The sequence below is a fragment of the Cynocephalus volans genome, chromosome 5 (assembly GCF_027409185.1).
Source record: "Cynocephalus volans isolate mCynVol1 chromosome 5, mCynVol1.pri, whole genome shotgun sequence".
NCBI lineage: Eukaryota > Metazoa > Chordata > Mammalia > Dermoptera > Cynocephalidae > Cynocephalus > Cynocephalus volans.
In genome coordinates, this window is record NC_084464.1 from 75,088,998 (window position 1) to 75,108,163 (window position 19,166).

General features: G+C 34.6%; 1 protein-coding gene across 1 annotated transcript in view; it reads left to right on the forward strand.

Moving 5' to 3' along the window:
• Window positions 1-19,166, forward strand: part of ADGRB3 (adhesion G protein-coupled receptor B3) — a 658,639-nt gene that overhangs the window by 579,362 nt on the left and 60,111 nt on the right. The gene's annotated exons all lie outside the window — the stretch shown is intronic.

Sequence of the window (19,166 nt, forward strand, 5' to 3'; positions counted from 1 at the left end):
GGAGATCAGTGGGTCTGAGTTTGAATCCCAGCATGGCTCATTACATTTTATGAGACCTTGAGCATATCACTTACTTTTTCTGAGCCTCACTTTCCTCATTCATATTCATATATGGTGGTATTAACAAAAAACAGTACTTCCTGCCTGGAAGGACTATTATAAAGGCTAGTGTATTAGTCCATTTCTGTTGTTTACAACAAAATACCTGAAGTGGGGTGGTTTATAAAAAAATGAAATTTATTGCTTAACAGTTTCAGAGGCTGGGAAGTCCAAAGTTCAGGGAACACATCTGGTGAAGGGCTTGGTGGTGGCACCAGTGATGCAAGGGTCTCATGTGGCATAGTGGCAGAGCAGAGAGAGAGCTCCTCATGCTCTCTCCTTTAAAAGCCCTCAGAACCATGCCCATGACTGCCATTACACCATCAAATGGATTAATCTATTCACTATGGCATTGTCCTCACAATCTAATCACCTCTTTAAGACCCCACCTTTCAACTACCGTAATAGGATTTCCCACCCTCAACAGTTACAGTGGGGATTACGTTTTGGAGGGACATTCAAAATAGTGCAACTAAAGCCCTTAGCACAGCACCTGGTACATAGCAGCCACTCAAAATAAAACAAATAAATAGGAGTTTTGTTATTGAAAATGTAACTTTCCTCAATTATGCTAATCCTAAATATACTTGATCCTAAGACAAAGGAACATCATATACTCCTTTTCTGATTATTAATCACAAAGTGTTCAAATTGTGACAGTGCCACCAAGTCATTATTACTCACAGTGATTATTATTATTTTACAAAATTTACCTTTCTGGTTAATAGAAATTGCTGATTGAGAGAATATGAGTTACTTATTTGTTAGAATTATGAGATTATCTTTCATATACAATAAGTTGTTATGCTTCTGCTGTGAAGGAAATGCTCCTGATTTACTTTATATGCTTTTTTCTAGAGTTAAGATTACTTTTATGCTTTTCTATACACAAGTTCCTTCATAGTTATTTTGGGGCCAATTAAAATGAATGTGTCAGAGTTTATGATGGAGGTTGGGGGAGAAAAAACAGAGTGAAATCCGAAAGCCCACATGGGAATCAGACCTAGGGCCATGGACACATTTGTGGGACTCTAGCTAAATAGGCTGCCTGGGTTCAGGCTCATGTAAATAATCAACACTGGGCTATTTCTGACCACAGAGCTTTCTCTTATCCTTCACACCCTTGGACATTCTGTTATCATTGATTATAAATATATGTCAATGTTGGAGTGAAAGGGGAGTTACTAACGACTATGGATTTTCTTTCATACCATAGAAATTCAGAGTATGTCAATTAATTATCCACCACCATAATAATATCATCTACCTAAGCCCAATGATGTCTCGATATATTGCTAGCCAATGCATTTTTTTAAAAAATGAAGACCACTGATACTTCTGTTTTGCCTTTAACCCAAGGTCTCCAGTCTCTGTCATATATAAAATAGCATGTTACCTCTTCTCATTTATAGAAAAATAAGAGTACCTTCTCACTCATGGATTCGTTGAGAACCTTTGTGCTAAGCACAGTAACATATAGAGAAATGAATGGGAAAGAGAGCTTCTTAAGGAAGCTTACACTAAAGGAGATAAGCCTGGTACATCAATAACTATAAATATCACAATGCAAAGACGGAAAGTACTCATTCAGCAAGAGATTTACGCACTCATTTACTCATTTATTCATTAACTAAGTATTCTTATTTCTGAGCACAGGTCAGACTCAGTGCTCAATTCTGGGATTACAGTGATAAGCAGCAACAACATTAACACCAAAAGGAAAGTCTGTCTTCGTACTTATATCCTAATGTGTATGTGGTAGGGAACGGGGTGTGGACAGACGGTTAAACAAGTTGCAATAATACAGTATAGAATGTGCTAATGATGCTTTTGGGGGAGAACAGGGCCCAGTGGAACATGGGAGGGCATAACGCAGACTTTGGAGATCAAGCAAGATTTCCCAGAGTATTCCATAATATTTATTCCCACTTTCCTTTGAGATCATAGCTTCTCATTATAGCCCCTATCACACAGCACTACAATTCTTGCAATTGCTGGTTTACACTTCTGCTAGCCCCCGCCCCCATGTTTTGTTCTCAAGATATTGTAGTGGCTGCATTTGTAAAAATAACTTTTTTTTGCCTTCAAAAACTTTCTTGCTTTCCCAATTATGCTCATACTCTAGTTTCAAACTACAGTATTAAGTACAGCCACGTTGCATTCTCATTAACTGTTCCTTTCATTGATTGTTATATTTAATTCTAAAAACCTATCCTAATGTCATTATCTCCTATAAAGTTATGATATTAAAGAACCAATCACATTGTGATTGATTAAAAAAGTGTATTGTAGTTAAATTTCCTATGAAATTCAAAATCATACTTCTGCCAAGTGCTACATTTTAAACAAAGCTAAGGTATGTTTCCATGCTTGAGTGATCCACATTAAATATGTCAGCTTTTTTAAAAAGTGAAGTATCACAGTCTCTGACTTTGAGTAATGTGAATACTGGTACATTCTGAGTTCCTGCAACATCTTATGTGAAAGTGGAGTGGAGATTACATTATAAGCATTTGTCCTACATTGCTCTTCACCTTTGCCTGGCACTTCAGGAAGTTCTGTGCTTGACCAAGTTCTATCTTGTTTTACCTAGTTCTCTATATTCCTTTCAAATATCTCCTCTTTGCATTATTCCTGTCTTTTTTACATGTTATTACAAAAAGTAGGAATTTTTTTTCTTATGAGCCCTCCCAAGTGCTGGGTTCAAGACTTGTAGTAAAGATACCAGAGAATCACATAGTTGTTTTAACTTATTGCAATAGCCCAGGCTGACTGGGCACCCCAGTGGAAGAACTAGGGAAAGTGGTTGGAAGGTGTGGCTGGCACAAATGTTATTCCTTCTTTGCCACAGAGTCCCCAGTCTCAAATAAATGGATAAGGTGGTTCAATTCAAGTTACGAAATAAATTTAAAACTCAAGAGTAAATTCTGGTCTCAATATTACATCTAGGATAATATGAAGCCCAGAAACTTTTTTTTTTTACAGGAAACCACTTTTTTTATTGAAACATAATTGATTATACATATTTGTGGGGTACAGACCTTAATTTCAATCCCTGTATACAATATGTGATGATCAAAATAGGATAATCAGTATATTCATCATTACACAATTTAATAATCATTTTTTGTGGCCCTTTACGAATTTCTCACTAACACTTTCCACCTCTGGTAACCTCAGTTCTGTTCTCTCCTTTTGAAAGCTCAACACATTATTTTAATTGTTGTATCTTTCTTTCTTTATTTTTTAATTAATTATTATTATTATTGTTTTAGCTCCCCCTTATGATTGAGGACATGTAGTATTTCTCTTTTAGTGCCTGGCTTGCTTAATTTAACATAATTTTCTCCAAGCTTATCCATGTTGCTGCAAATGTAGACTTTCATTCTTTTTTATGGCAGAGTAGTATTCCATTGTGTATATATTCCACATTATCCTTATCCACTTGTCCACTGGTGGACATTTAGGTTGGCTCCAACTCTCAGCTATTGTACATAGAGTTTTGATAAATATAGGCGTGCAGGTATCCCTTCAACATGATGATTTCCATTCCTTTGGGTAAATACCCAGCAGTGGGGTTGCTGGATCATATGGCAGCTCTATCTGTAGATGTCTGAGGAAACTCCATACCATTTTCCATAATGGCTGCATTTTTTAATTGTTTTTTTTTACTGTGAAGTTGTTTGAGTTTCTTGTATAATCTGGATATTAATCCTTGGTCAGATGCATAGTTTGCAAATATCTTATCCCATTCTGTAGGTTGCCTTTTCACTCTATTAATTATTTCCTTTGCTGTGCAGAAGCTTTTTAGTTTGATATGATTCCATTTATTTATTTATTTTTGTTGCCTGTGCTTTTGGGGTCTTATTCATAAAGTGTTTGCACAGTCTTACTTCCTGAAATGTTTCCTTTATGTTTTCTTTTAGGAGTTTTACAGTTTTAGGTATTATATTTGTCTTTAATCCATTTTGAGTTGATTTTGGTATATGGTGAGAGGTACAGGTCTAGTTTCATTCTTCTACATATGGGTGTCCAGTTTTCCCAGCACCATTTACTGAAGAGGCCATCTTTTCCCCAGTGTATGCTCTTAGTGCATTGGTCAAAGATCAGTTAAGCCTAGTAATCTTAACATGAATATGCTAGAAAGGCAGGGAGGAAAAAGGTGAGAATTTTGTTTAGTGAGAAGTTTTAGATATCTAGGATCTGCTCCAGTTTAATAATTTTAGATGATATAGACTATTTCCAATACATACAGATCCACCAAGACCATTTGGTGTAAAGGAAGGCAAAAGAGGCCTGGAATAAATCAAAAGGCATGAATTTGAGTCCTGGCCCTGACCCTATGATATGACTTTGAGAAAGTTACTAGATCTCACAGGGCATGTTTTATTCATCCGTAAAATCAAAATGGTAGTCATTATACCTACCTTTCCCGTTGAGCATAAAGATCAAGTGAGATAGCGGCTATTAAGGTACCACATAACACCTATCACACTTTACAAATATCATTTATTGCTAAGTGAAGGAGGATTTAGTGAAATTAAAAAACTATGGCTCAGTCCAAAAAGTATAAATATTTGGACTAATTCTCAGAGCTTGGCAAATGAGTATACTCTATTCCGTTTGTTTTACAGATTGCATTTCTTCAAGCATAGTATACATCAATTAGAAGAATGATAATATATGTTTGTCTTCTATATCCTGATATCAACCGTAACATTTAGGTTTCACTTTTGACTCTGAGTTATAGGAAAACCCAAAACAAAAGTGACATAAAAAAAAAGATAATTTTTTTTTATTCTCACATAAATTTAGGTAGCTCTGTCAATCATTAAGGACTCATTTTCTTCTAAGTGATTTTTTCTCTGCCATACTAGATTTTTAATTTCTACTTCAAGGTCCAAAATGGCTGCTCCAACTCCAGCCATCATATAAACATTACAGCTGACAATGAGGAGAAAAATGGAAAAAGAAGGGTACTCCTAAAATTTTCACATCCGATTCTTGCTTATCTTCCATTGGCAAGAATTCAATAATGCAACCTTAGCAGAAAGAAAGGATAGGAAATTCAGTTTTTATTCTGAGGCCTCATGTGCCATTGTCTTATGTTTTAAGATTCTGTTATAAGGACAATGAGAGAACAACTACTGGGAGAAACTAGTCATCACCACAACAATGTGTGAAAAACTTTCTCACTTAATCACCAGTAAGCAATAGTGTGTGTTTGCAGATTGAAATCCCCTTTGAAATTTTTAAGAGTTATTTTCATTTCATACAGCGAATATTTACAAGGTAAAACATATTTGCCAGGTATTCCACTGGACATAGAAGAAGGAAACAAATTCCTTCCCCTTAAAAGCTATAATCTATGAAATAAGAACAAGAATAGGAATGTCCGACAGATAATGTGATGATATAAGAGAAAGTGATTTTGAATTCATGGAAGAAAAAAAAAGTGTAGTATTATTCTGAGATGCAATCATTATTTGCTGTAGTCTTGCATTAAATGGCATCCTGGAAACCTGGAAGAATGTGTCTTCTTCTCAAAGTGCTTTATTTACTGCAAGAGAATACTTTATGCATTGAGAGAACTGAATGTGAATCACAGTCTGATTTCTTTTAGAAATATACACTTAGTATGTTCAAGCTGAATTGAATAAGATAGATGGGCAGGTACTTAGACAAAGACAGATATTATTTATATAATATTAGCTGTATTTGAAAACACTCAATTTATATAGTTTTTGGTTTATTTGAATCAAATAGATTCCGCAGCAAGGCTCTCTTTCTTGTAGAATTCGGGCACTAAGGCATAGTGGTCACAGTAGGAGGACAAATCGCTGGACGTAATTGGATTCTCTTTTTTCTCTCGTTCTTGCCCAAGTACTGACTTTGACTACTGCCACGCCTCTCCTCAGAAGGTAAAAATGTATGGAAAAGAATAGAAGGAAGTAAGGTTGGGGGTGGGTTGAGAGGAACAGTTTTCATCTACTTAAAATGAGGTGAATGAAATTATAGCTCTCCAGAGGAGACTGGGAGCACATTTTCCCTCCTTCTACACTCCTCTCCACCCTCTCCCACTCAGCCTTCGTCCCAGATCTCTCTCTCTCTCTCTCTCTCCCTCCCCCCTACCCCCACCCCCCACTACTTTTATGCTTGTGAGTAAAAATGGAGGGAGTTTCTCAGTTCATCCACATTACTTTAAACTATATAATTTAAGGTCATGGTATAAGAATAAAAGACTAAAAATTATTTGGTAAGACCTATTTTTGACTTAATGGTCTTTTAGATTTTGCTCCTTTTTCTTGTTCACACTTTTCCCTGTCCTGGTTTCAAATACAAATTTAAACTATGATAAAAGGAAATGGTATAATGTATGGCATGTCATACTGAAGCCAAAGGAGCTTAATAATAAAGCTTTGGCTCAACCCAGCAGCATTGTGATCTAGCTGTCATTATTTTTAAACAAAGTTAGACGTTATTCTATAAGTACTGCTAATTTTACTTTCTGAAAATTAAATAAAATGATGTTTGACTTTCTACCCCTTTTCAATCAACTTTTTTGCTAGTCACCATTACCCTAGATTTAGGAGTGAGTTGTAGTAATGTAGCTACATTCTATATTGACAAAAGAAATTGAGTAATTTTAGGAATCTGTTTTAGGAAAGAAAAAAAAAGGCAGCAATGTAAATTCAGAATTGGAGGTGTTCTTATCTTCTTGACCTTACTCATTCCAATAATTAATTCTAAACACATGCATATGTCATAATTGCTTGCCAAAGTTTTTATACTTAAACATTTTTTTTCTTTTTTAATGTTCTTGTTTAAAACATTTGTAAATTGCCTAATTTTTCTTACATTGGATTTTCTTACATTGGATACTCAGTCAATATTTTGACCCTGAATTCTTCAATGACAAGACATGGTAAAGAAAAAGACCACGTAGGGTTTTTCTGGACAGAGCTATTCTTTCCCAATAAATGAATGTCTTCCAAAACGATATTTATAGCAATTACTTATAAAAGTAAAGGTACTAGAAATAGTTTGTTTTGCAGTCTGCTCTTTTGGTCCAATATAGACAATGGTACCCTGACTGTAGTCTTTTTTCCCACATGCTGGGAACTTGAGAACCTAGCCTGGTAGGGTTCCAAACTTTCAAAGGTAATTGTTCAGTAAAAAGATAACAAGTAGCTTGAGACACATCTTCAATTTTGCTTCAGGATAAAGGGTTTGCTGCATTGAGATTTCACTGGTTTCCATACCAGTGTATTGAAATTTTGATTTGTTTCTAGCAATAGCTTGAATCACTTCCATAGAGCAATTTATCTTTTTTCATAGTAGAGTATCAAGGAGTGTGTCACAAGAAGTCAAAGGGGGAAGGAAATGGAACCATGCACCAGGTTGGTTCCTTAAAAGAGGAACCAAGAGAAAATCGCAAACAGAAAAACAGCAAAACCGGCTTTTCTCTACCTTTGCAGAGGACCAGAATACGCTGCTTCAGAGTTAAAAGGGGGTCTGTGCTACGGGTTGTTTGTTTTTCCAGTGGAAATGAGTTGATAAAAATGCATGGTCTCTCAGCTCAACAGAGGCTTCAGTGCTTCCTGGCAATTCCATGTTAACTGGCTCTCTTTTTCCTGGCAAAGAGAATTTCCAATCTGTTCGCATGTACTCAAACCTTTGATCTCCCTCCTACATCTTTAGCTTTAACTTCTGACCCAACTCCTACTCCAACGGGAATGTGGTATCTATCTCAGACCGAGATTATCTCACCTTCCTACCGCAAAGTATGCTCTCTTATCTACATCTACACCCAGTTTTTCTTCTTTCCAACCTGTTTCAAATGAAAAGAGGACCCTCTTTTTATCAAAGGCCAGTCCTTCTCGTGTACTCTAGATTTCATTTTCATTACACTTCTCCAGAACTTGATGCAATCAGTTCTCTTACTCCTGATTCATTAGTTTCTCTCTCCATGTGATTCTTCACTTAATCTTTAAACATGCTTTAGTATTTATCATTGTAAAAATAAACCCTATACCCACATCCCCTTCTAAAAATTATAAAAATACTGATAACTACAACTCATATTTATCGAGCACTTGGTACGTGTCATATATATTCTAAGGCTTTTCTTTTACTAATTTGTTTAGAGGAGGGAGAAGGGGATCTCATCTGGAGCACGCTAGCTCTGAAGCTTCCACTTAACGCTTTCCAGTGGAGGTGGAGCCAGCAAAGGGGTGATCTCCCCTCAGGAATCTCATTCTTTCACTGATAGTCCAGGAGAGAGTGAGTGATTGCTCATTTAGGGTCATGGAAATGGAGAAGTCAGTGTAGTCAACATATCACTATTAGATGTAATCCAATAGAAATTGGTAGTTGATTGGATGTGGGTGAATTACAAGGATGACATCCAGGTTCCTGGTTGGGAATGACAGTGTTCTTTCCCTTCTACAAACACAGAGGGAGGAACTGGTTTAAGGGGAAAGATGAAGAGTTCATTTTATTACATGTGGGGCATGAACTATATGAGGTTGAATGGCTCAGAGATAAGCAAACAGGGATTTGAAAGGTATGGATGGAACTAACCAACCTGAGGGTTGAAATTGGTGCTTTGGGGAAGTCCTTTTAGATCACCGTAAATTGTCACACCCAGAGTTTCATAACAGGCCCAGTGATGGGCTTTTAACATAATCTAAGTGTGGTGGCTGTTCAACAGCAGTGGGCACTTTCTGTCAGGTGTCTGGAGAAGGCCAGAGGATGGGATCAAATGATAGTCTGCCTTCCTCCTACACAACACCAAGGATAGCATCACTATCTTTTTGCTTTATTTAATTTTAACACTTCTCATTGTTTGAAAGTTTTTCCTTATTTTAATTATTTGGTTCTGTTTTCATAGCAGGTTCTATAAAGAAGTCTACCAGTTCTAGTGGCACTCTACACAAAACTATGACTGCATAACAAAGTGTTCCATTTTTGTTAATCTTGCTAGAACTTTGGGAACTGGCTGACTAAATTCAGATAAGTTACTACAGTGGGTTTAAAATATGCACGAATAATCATTATCGTTAATAGTTTTGAGAATCCGCCAAGAGCTAAGCACTCTACATTTATTATAAGTAGTTTTTGCAGTAACCCAATATTATACATATTTTCACTCCTGTCTTAAAAATGAAAGATTGATGCTGTAACTTGTTGGATAATTTGTGAAAGGTCACACATTTGGGAGTCAGTCCATAACTGGTCTAAGTTGATGATTCTGAACCCTGGATGCACATAGAAATCACCTGGGGAGCCTCAACAATTCTAATGCTTGGAACGCACCCCAGATGGATTACATCAGAATCTTGGGGAATAGCACTAAGAGATCCATATTTTTTTAGAGCTCCCCAGGTGATAGCAATGTGCAGCCAAGGTTGAGAAACACTAGCTTGCCTCTAAAACCTACAATCATTTCCAACCATGCCACCTCTAAATCAAAAATTGTTTTCATTCAGCATTGAAATAGTCTTTTCATATCAACAGAACCATTGATCGAACATGATAAACAGAATAAATATATGTCTTCTTGGTAGAAAAGCATTACCTTCTTCTACCTTCCAAGTCATCGAAGAACTATTTTCAAAGCCTAGGAATCTCAGTAACAGGGCTGCAGGGTTTTGTTTGCTCTGCTTGCTACAAGTTGAAAGCAACTTTGTATTTGCATTACTATTATCCCCAGTTTTGAGTGATAATATGGTGCTTGCAAGTAGGGAAGGAACATCTGAACACACCTGAGGGTACAAACCCACTGCCAAATGAATTTCCTCTTTACGTATAAAACACAGTGTAAATCAATCGCTAGAGATGTCTTAGAACTTGTAATGCATTTCAAAGTTTCTAAATTATTGGTAAATCTTTTGTTGAACTCTTGACCGTATTCAGCAAGTGACTTAATTATATTTCATTTTGGATAAAATTGTCATTTTCCTAAGACTGAAGATAACATTATATAAGGAAGCATCTGCTATGTATGATGTACAAATGTTTGGATTCCCAAAGGACACGTTTCAAAAAATCAGATTCTCCTGTTATGTGTGACAAACTTTCCAAGATCTTCAAATTATGAGCCTGTTTTCTTCAAGGTATATATTTCTGGCATCTGTGGAACAGATTTTTATCTCTATTGACATCTATCTAGCATTTATTCTATTTTTAATAGTGCTGCTTTACTTTAATATGAAATTATAAAAATCTAGCAAGTAAGAGTTATTATTTGAGATACTTATATTTAGCAAATGCTTTTTATTGTTCCTTCACTGTAATTATTTTGTATCATACATAACTTTATATTGGAAATTTCTTCTATTTGGAGTTATACTTGTGACAGTGATATTGATTATGCAAAAAATAACCTGCTTCAAAAATTTTCAAAAGAGAGCAGTTGGAGAGATGATATTGTTTCCTCGTCATAGTTTTGTGCTGTAGCATTTAAGCAAGTTGTGCAATTCATGTTTAATGGTGAACCAAGAGTTTTCAAGAAGAACAAAAGTCCATCATACCTCTTCTGTTGCTATTTTCTGTTACTTCCAAGGGGAATGCACAGCTTAAGTATTTAGGCCTGTGAGAAATATTTGTCAATTGTCTACAAATGGCATTGCTGAGAATGAGCATGCTATGGCAACTATGGAAAAGGGAGGCTTGATAAAGCGATACTAGCAAAAAGCTTCTGAATGGATTCTTAATGCCATAAAAGTTTTCATTCAATTTTATAAAATGATGAACCTTGTGTTCACAATGCCCATTGTATTTAATGATTCATTTCACTGGGGTTGAGGTACTCTCTCGGTGACCTCAAAGTACACTTGCACATGCATTGACAGTGTCTGTATAATCAAAAATACACTTGGAAATGGTGCATTTCTGTTTTAGTTAGTAGTGATTTGGACAGTAAGGACTCACCATTTAATATAATTTTTGTTTGTTTATCATAATATCTATTTACTCTCTACACATTGTTTATTTCAGAAAGAATTTGAGGTGGCTTAAAAGGATATGGTATAATCTTATGAAAATTAATAGGAGCAAAATCAGGGTCTTTTAGTGCACAAGGCAACATATTATAGGGAAAGAACACATGCTTCTTCACTTGCTACCTGTGTAACTTTAGACAAGTTATTCAACCTCTGAGCTTCATTTCCTCCTTTATAAAATATTTCCCTTGCAGTATTGCTGCAAAATTAATGTTTAAGGAAGAGTAGGTGTTTGATAAGTTAGTTTTTTCATCCTTTTAGATGCAGTCAAAAATTTTCAAATGTGCTCATTTTGCCAAATGAAAACTCAATTTATGTATTTGACTAAGCTCTTAATATGATCTGACTATTAACAATTATCCTTTATTGAGCACTTACTGTGTTATGTGTTACCTTTGCACAAAGTCCCTTTTTAATCCATTGTCTTATTTCATCCTAATTTATTTTTAGTGTGTAAGTACTACCATCTTCTCAATACTGTAAATATGCAGTTATTGGTATAGCCTTTAAAAAACTGCTTTTGAAATCACTATGGTGATGAACCAGGATTTCTTCCCATAGCATCAGTTATATACAAGAAGTTATTGGTATGTCCAGAATTATATTGTACTGTTATGTACATGTTTTATTTCATGTGAATAGGAAGATATATACACATTTATTTATTATAGACAAATCAGTGTGTGAATGGTCAAAATTATCTAAATAATTTAAATAAGAATTGCTTTGTGTGGAGGAATTATTTTATTTTGTCTAAGATTGTTGAAATGTTATTATAACTACAATTAATTCTTGATTTCCCTATAAATACTGCAATGTAGATATTGATACTCTTTGAGAGTTTCTAAATACTCTACTGAAGTATTTTATTTCAGTATTCTGTTTTTTATTTTTCTAACAAAAGCAAGCTTCTCTATATTCTATATTCCATGGCCGTTTTTTTAACAATATGTATCTCTCTTTAAAAACATTTTCTTTTTTGCTTTTTGAAATACTTACAAAATAGGTGCCTAAGACTGCTTATTTTTTAAATGCTAACATCTTTCTCTCATTTACTTTAGTGTTGGAAATAGGGTAAACATAGTATGTATTCTGTATTTTTTTTTCTTAGAATTCTTAAAAACCTTCCAAGTGAAAAGCAGTAGATAATTATATTTCATACTCTAAGAAACTCATTACTGTAATAAGGTAATATTTTCTCAAAGTTCAATTAAAGAGTCATCAAGGTTCAAAAATACTTAGTAAAACAGACTTCTCTGATAAACCTAAGGCACAAAGATTTTAGGTAACAGTCAGTAAATGAAGCAGTGTGTGAACCTGCACAGCATGACAGCAAGAACCTGTCTCTTGGCTACTCTATTACACACTCTCTCCTGGAAGGGGAAGGGCATGCTTTGGAAAGAAGGGAGGTCCATGGAGTTAGGGGGGGAATTTCAAGTTGGGGGGCATGGGGAATACGAAGATATTTGATAATATGGATAATCTGCACCCATTAGATGTAGAAGGCAAGGCCATCTGATAGAAGAGAGTAAGGAGGAAAGTTGGAGCTTGAGAAGATGGAAAAGATTGTGAGGATTAATCAGGGAATGAGCAAAAAGTATTGTCAAAAGGCAGCATAAGGTAGTTAAAGAAGTGTTCAAGCTCTGGGGTCAGAGACCATGTTTTACCCCTACTCCCCACTCATGAACCATGTGGCCTTGGCCAAGTTACTTAGTCTCTCCAAACCTTCACATGCAAAATGGGGATGGTGATCATTTGACCACATTTTATTCTGTTTTATATCATTAGGAAAACTCTCTATATGGCTTTCTTCTTTTTAGAATTTCTGGACTATTAATTTTCTCTATGACTTAGAATGGACTTAAACTAGAAAAAATAATGAAGATTTTATAGGAATTTCATTGAATATATTTATTGATTTGGGGAAGACTGACATTTATGTAAAATTGAGTCTTCCAGTTTATGTGCATGGTGTTTTTCCATTTATTCATGTTTTTTCTTGTGTCCTTCAATTAAATGTCATAATTTTCTATGCAAAATTTCTGCACGTTTTTGTTAAATGTTTTAAGGTACTTTACAGTTTTTGTTTTTATTATGAACAGGACCTTTGCTTTTATCTGATAATTATCCCCTAGTGATTTTGTTTCATATGTGCAATTTATTTTCTCAGCTCCTACAGAACTTTAGTCTTTTTTTGATGTTTTCATTTTTCTATTATCCTATTGTCTCTCTCCACTCTTGTTTCCTTTCTTTGCTTGGCCTTTTACTTTTTTCCTTTTTGGAGGATTTTCTCAATTGTCCAATTATCCTTGGCTGTTTATTTATTTATAAAAGCAAGGTTCTAAAAAGTAATTTGTAGCTCTACGTGGGCAGATGGACTTATCAAATGGTAAGTTTCACAGAATGTTAATCGGAAATGAACCAGTGTATAATGACTTTTATCCCTCTAGGACAGAATTTTAATCTCTGGCATTCTGAGGTTAGAGGTGAGAGGGAAAGGTGTGGAGGGTCCTACGGTTTAATACACACACTTGTGCCTGCCCCATATACCTACCCACTAGTGAGACTGGTGTCTGACTTCAGAACCCAACCGATTCAATTCTCCAGAGACTAACTTCCCTGTGATAGTGCTGGGCTGGGCTGAGCAGGGGAGGAAACACAGAGAGCCAACTATTCTGTATGTAGATTTTTCAACCAACCACTCTTTTTTCAGCCCTATGTGAACCTATGTCCTCCTTCTGTTTCTAGTCCCTGTTATTTCCAAGTAATAAACCCTTCAGAAGGTCCAAAACTGAATTGGCTCCATTGCAATCAGTATTTCTATTATCACCCCCACACTCTACAAGCACTTAAGCTACAACTTTCTCTTCCACTCACTGTGGTTAAACTTTCCCTCAGCATCTTCTGAATTTGTCAACACCTTGAGTTCACTGTGTCTACTGCCTATTTTCTTTTTCCTTGTGACTTAATAACTTGGTCACTTTACTGTGGTTTGGGAGGGAGAAGAGAGATAAATATGCTTAATTTAAATTTTGCATTACATTTTTTGAATGATATTGTTGGTGTATAGGAAAATTAGTTTTGTATATTGATCTTGGTGTATAGGTAATAAAATTTTTGTATGCTGATCTTGCATCCAGCTACCTTGTTGATTCTTTTTCTTATTTCTAGTAGCTTAAAAATTGATTAGCTTGGATTTTCTAACAAGTAGATATATTATCTGCAATGATGACAGCATTGTCTTTTTTTCCTATTTTTTTCTTGTATTGTGTTGGTGAAAACCTCCTGTACAACTTAGAATAATGGAGGTAATGGGCACTTCCTCCTCTTATCCATGACTGATAGGAATTCTTCTAATATTTTACCATTAATATGATTTTTACTGTAAGTTTTGGAGAAATGATCTTTCTTAAAGTAGGAGTGTTCACTTCTATTCATAATTTATGAGGAATATTATTCTAATAATAATGTGTTTTTAATTTTATCAAATGCTTTGACATTTATTGATGTGATCACATGGTTTCTCTTCTTTAATCTATTATTATTTAATAAATCATATGCAGGTGATTGTTAATCCTGCATTACTGAACACACTTTGATTTGGTACTGATTTATTATCTTTTTACTGTGTTTCTGGGTTTGATTTTTCATTTAGCACTTTTACATTTATGTCGGTAAGCAGAAGTGGCTTATAGTTTTCTTGCTCATTTTGGTATCAATGTCATGCTAGCTTCCTTGTGAAAATATCCTATATGTTATAAACTTTCTTAAATTTATTTTATTTCACTTTCTGCCATAGGACTAGTTAGTTTCTGTAAATGTTCCATTTGTATTTTAAAGAACTGTGTATGTTCTGTTTTTTATGTATAATATTGCAAAAAATAGATTAACCAGTTTTACTGATTATGCAGTTATAATCTTGCATATTATTATTTTTCCCCTGCTTTTTCTATAGCTTTCTGAGAGCTGTATGTTAAGTCCTTTAGCATAGTCTTAGTTTGACACTTTATCCTTGTAGTTTTCTCAGTTTTTGCCTTATATACTTTGAAAAATTATTATTGGTTTCATTGAGATGTGTTACTTCTGAATATTCTTTATGGCCTGCCTCTTTTATCAGTATGAAAGGCTCCTCCTTATCTCTTTAAGCGTTTTTTCCAATATTAATATTGTGACATCTGATTTTTACATAAGAGCATTTGCTTAATATCGCTCTTTTAACCTTTTATTCTCAATCTTCCTGTGTCTCTTTATTTTCAATCTCCAGTTGGGTTTGGGGTATGTCTCATAAATATATTACTGAAATTAGATTTTTTAATCCAATGTTAAAGTTTTTAACTTTTCACCAGTGAATTTAAAACATTCCCATTTATTGTGATTTCTGATATATTTGGAATTACTTTTGTTTTCTTATTTTTTTCTTATTTATCATATTTTCTAGTTTGTTGCCCCTTTGCCCACCTTTAATTGGACTGGTCGATTTCTTTTTTTTAGTTTTAGTTCTCTTCTGCTATTTTACAATATATTATTTGTTTCCAGTTTTTGTGATTACCTTAACATTAGCATAAATGTTCAAACATATTTTTCTATTAACTAGAGTTAATCAGTATCTCTAATATCCCTGACAACAAAAAGGACTTAGCATACTTTTATTTTCCTCTGCTGCCTTGCAACTCTCATCCCCCTCGTCATTTAACTCTTGCTGATATTATTTTGAATTTTATATTCAGGTAGCAATATTTTTAAAATTGTGTATATATACACATATGTATTTAAAATAAACTTTTTTTAACTTAACATATTTTATTACTTTCTTTGCTTTCTTTGCTGTCACTTATTTTGTCTCCTTCTTTCTTACTGGAGGTCTTATTATTAGTGTTGTGTATTGTCTAGCAATTTTTTCTGAAAGGATCTTGAGGTAATAAACTTCAAAGTTTCTTTCAATTCTAAGAATATCTCTATTTCTGTCTCTCACTTGAATAGTAGTTTTTCTGGGTGTACAATCCTATATTCAAAGTTATTTTTTCTTACAATGTTGAGGATATTACTTCCACTGCCTTCTTGTATTGTGGGTTGCTCACGAGGAATCTGATGTCAACGTGATCCTTAATTTTTGTAAGTCATCTTTTCTTTCACTCTGACAGCTTTTAAGATTTTTCTCTTTACACTTGATGATCACGTATTTTATCACAATATATCTAGGGGTGTGTGTGTGTGTGTGTGTGTGTGTGTGTGTGTGTGTGTGTGTGTGTGTGTGTGTGTGTGTGTGTGTGCGCGCGCTTTATCTTTATCCTACAGCCACAAGAAGTTTTAAAGTTTGGAGACATTTTTCCATAATATTTCTTTAAACGCTGTATTTCCCCCAATTTTCTCTGTTTCTTCCTTTTGGAAATACTTTTAAACGAATGTTAGAATTTCTATATTATTAGTGTATCATAACTTTTCCTACTTCCCATGTCTTTATCCCTCCTCCCAATATTTAGCTTTGGGCTTTGGTGTCTTATCTGCTTTTGTTTTTTATAGGATTTCTCATAGTCTCTAGTGCATCTCTTTTTACACTTTTTTTTTTCTTCATTTATATTAAGAAATCTTTCCTATTTTCTCTAAGGATTTGAGGTGAAGGATATATTTGAGAGTGATAGGTGTAAACAGTGCTCAGTTTGCCAACTTAAATTTGCTTTCAATTTTCTAATATTTGTCAATAATTCTCATGAGCTGTGACACTGATGACAAAAGTTTGGGGTTTGGCAAGGCAGGTTAAGCAGAAGAATTGGATGATGAACTTGAGGTGCTAGTTAGTGTCACATTTGGAATTATGAACTATGAAGACTCAGTTGTAGTAGGAGTCAAGAGGAGACACAGGGAGGCTGAATAAGTAAAAGCCGTAAGGCCAGAGGTTCCAATAGTGGGGCCAGTGGTAGCAACAATTGAACAGGTGCCAAGATATGAACCTGTTTGTAGAAAAGGAGAATCAGAGTTTGAAGTCTGTACGTGGAAGAAGCCCCAGGATTGAGGGAATCTAAGGGATGGATGATCTTTGGGGGTTGCTGATGTAGGATTAGGTTATGTGGGAGAAAAGATCAAGGAATCGTGAGCCCAGAATATTAGAAAGGCCATTCTTGGGGAAGCTGGTGTGGTATTTGTGGAAAATAATAGAGTTCATTTGAAAATTACTATTTGTAAAAGTTGTATTTTAAAAAGGCTGTTTGCATTATTACAACTTAGCAAATATATGAGTAGAAAAATCTGTTTCATCGTATCAAATGTTTGATTGTATAGATTCTTCACAGGATGATGAAGCAAAATGGTGCTCTTTTTCTATTTCTCAAGACCAAAGACTTTCCTATACTCTTCATGTGTAGTTAGTTTTATGATTTAGATCTCCTTTGTCCACATGTACACATTCCTTAGGCTGAGGTAGCTTACCTCTATACTTGGAGCACTTTCAAGTTATATATGAATATTCATCTGGCCATAGCGGAATGCTGTTATTTGTAGAAATAAGCCTTGCTTCTTCAGTTACAATATATTCTCCCTCACAGGTTGTGGCCTTGATGTCCAGAGAGACAAGAATTATTGGAATACATGTCAGTCCATGCACTTCAATATGTATTCGAATTAAAATGAGTATCAGGGAGTCCCAAAGTAGCAAACGATGTACAGAGAGCGAATTAAAAAATCTGTTTCCAGACATTGAGCCCTTCATTATTTCTTATAAATTTTTAGTGCATCCAGTACTTAGAGTGTAACATTTTAACATTTTTACATTGTTTGACACAACCCTTTATTGGCAGTTTAAAACTGGAGAAGGAACAGTTTTGCTAGCACATAGAATTGGGATGAGACAAACCGGTGGAAGGAAAAGAAATGTGAACTAGAAAGTGTAACCAGTCTACAGATATTGAATGGAAGCATTATCTTTGAAATTCAAATTGGGATCAGCGACTAGAGATCAAGAATGAGAAAAGTAGTCTACCTGCAAATATTTAAACCTTAATGTGGAAAAAAAAAAAGTCTCAATGTATCAAGTGTAAAAGGAATAGTGATTGGTTAAAGATACTCTATTATACATGACACAGAAGTAAAGGTATGAAGAAGAGCATTCGAGAAATACATGACTTTATTGTACTGAAAGGTATCATCTTTGTAAGCATAAACTTAAGCACTAATAAATTTAGGTACTACATGAAATAAGGAATCATTTGCTGAAAAATGCTAACATCTCTTTTAGTGCTACTTATAATAATGACGACGGTAGTCATAATTGGTTGAGCACTTACTTGTGTATGCCTAGCACAGTGCTATATGCCTAGGTACTCAGCTTCCATACATCATCTCTCATCATTGAAACAACCTACTGAGACAGACATACTAAGGGTTTTTTTTATAGCATTTAAAGAACTGGAAAGCTAGTTTAACATCTGGTGAATTTTAACAGAATAAGTAAGTGATATGAATAACTTGGGCCCCCAAATAAAAATTCTAATCAGATAGCCCGCTTTAGCAGTGGACTGGAACAAAGATGTAAGGATGGAAGTTATGTTTTAATTTCTTTGTTTTGGGATTTGTTTGTTTTTTTGTAAGACTGAGTCTGACAAAGTAAGAAATTAGTTCTGCTGCTGGTTCTGGTTTATAAAAACTTATATTTCAACAAGATTTACACAAAAAATTATATCAATAGTGAAATAAGTAACAATCTTTATCAAAATGAAGCTGCGAATCTTTTGCAGACGAGTCAGAACTGATGGTCAGCACATTCACAGTGATTAAGTTGCACAAAGAAAAATATCTATGAAATCATAGCTGTGTACTGCCAGTGATTCAATTAGCTTTTCAAAGTGATTTGATTAGGACACACATTGCAATGTAATAACACAAAAGCAATGTATTAAGTGCTTTAAAATACATATGTTGTTTTTGTACTAGGCTATTAGCCAAATCTCATTTTTTGCTTTGCTGATATACCTTGAATATCACACACATATAAAAGCAAAGTAATTTTTCCTTTTGAAAGATTATTGCACTTGCAAATGTAATCTTAACATCAACGTAGATAAAATAACA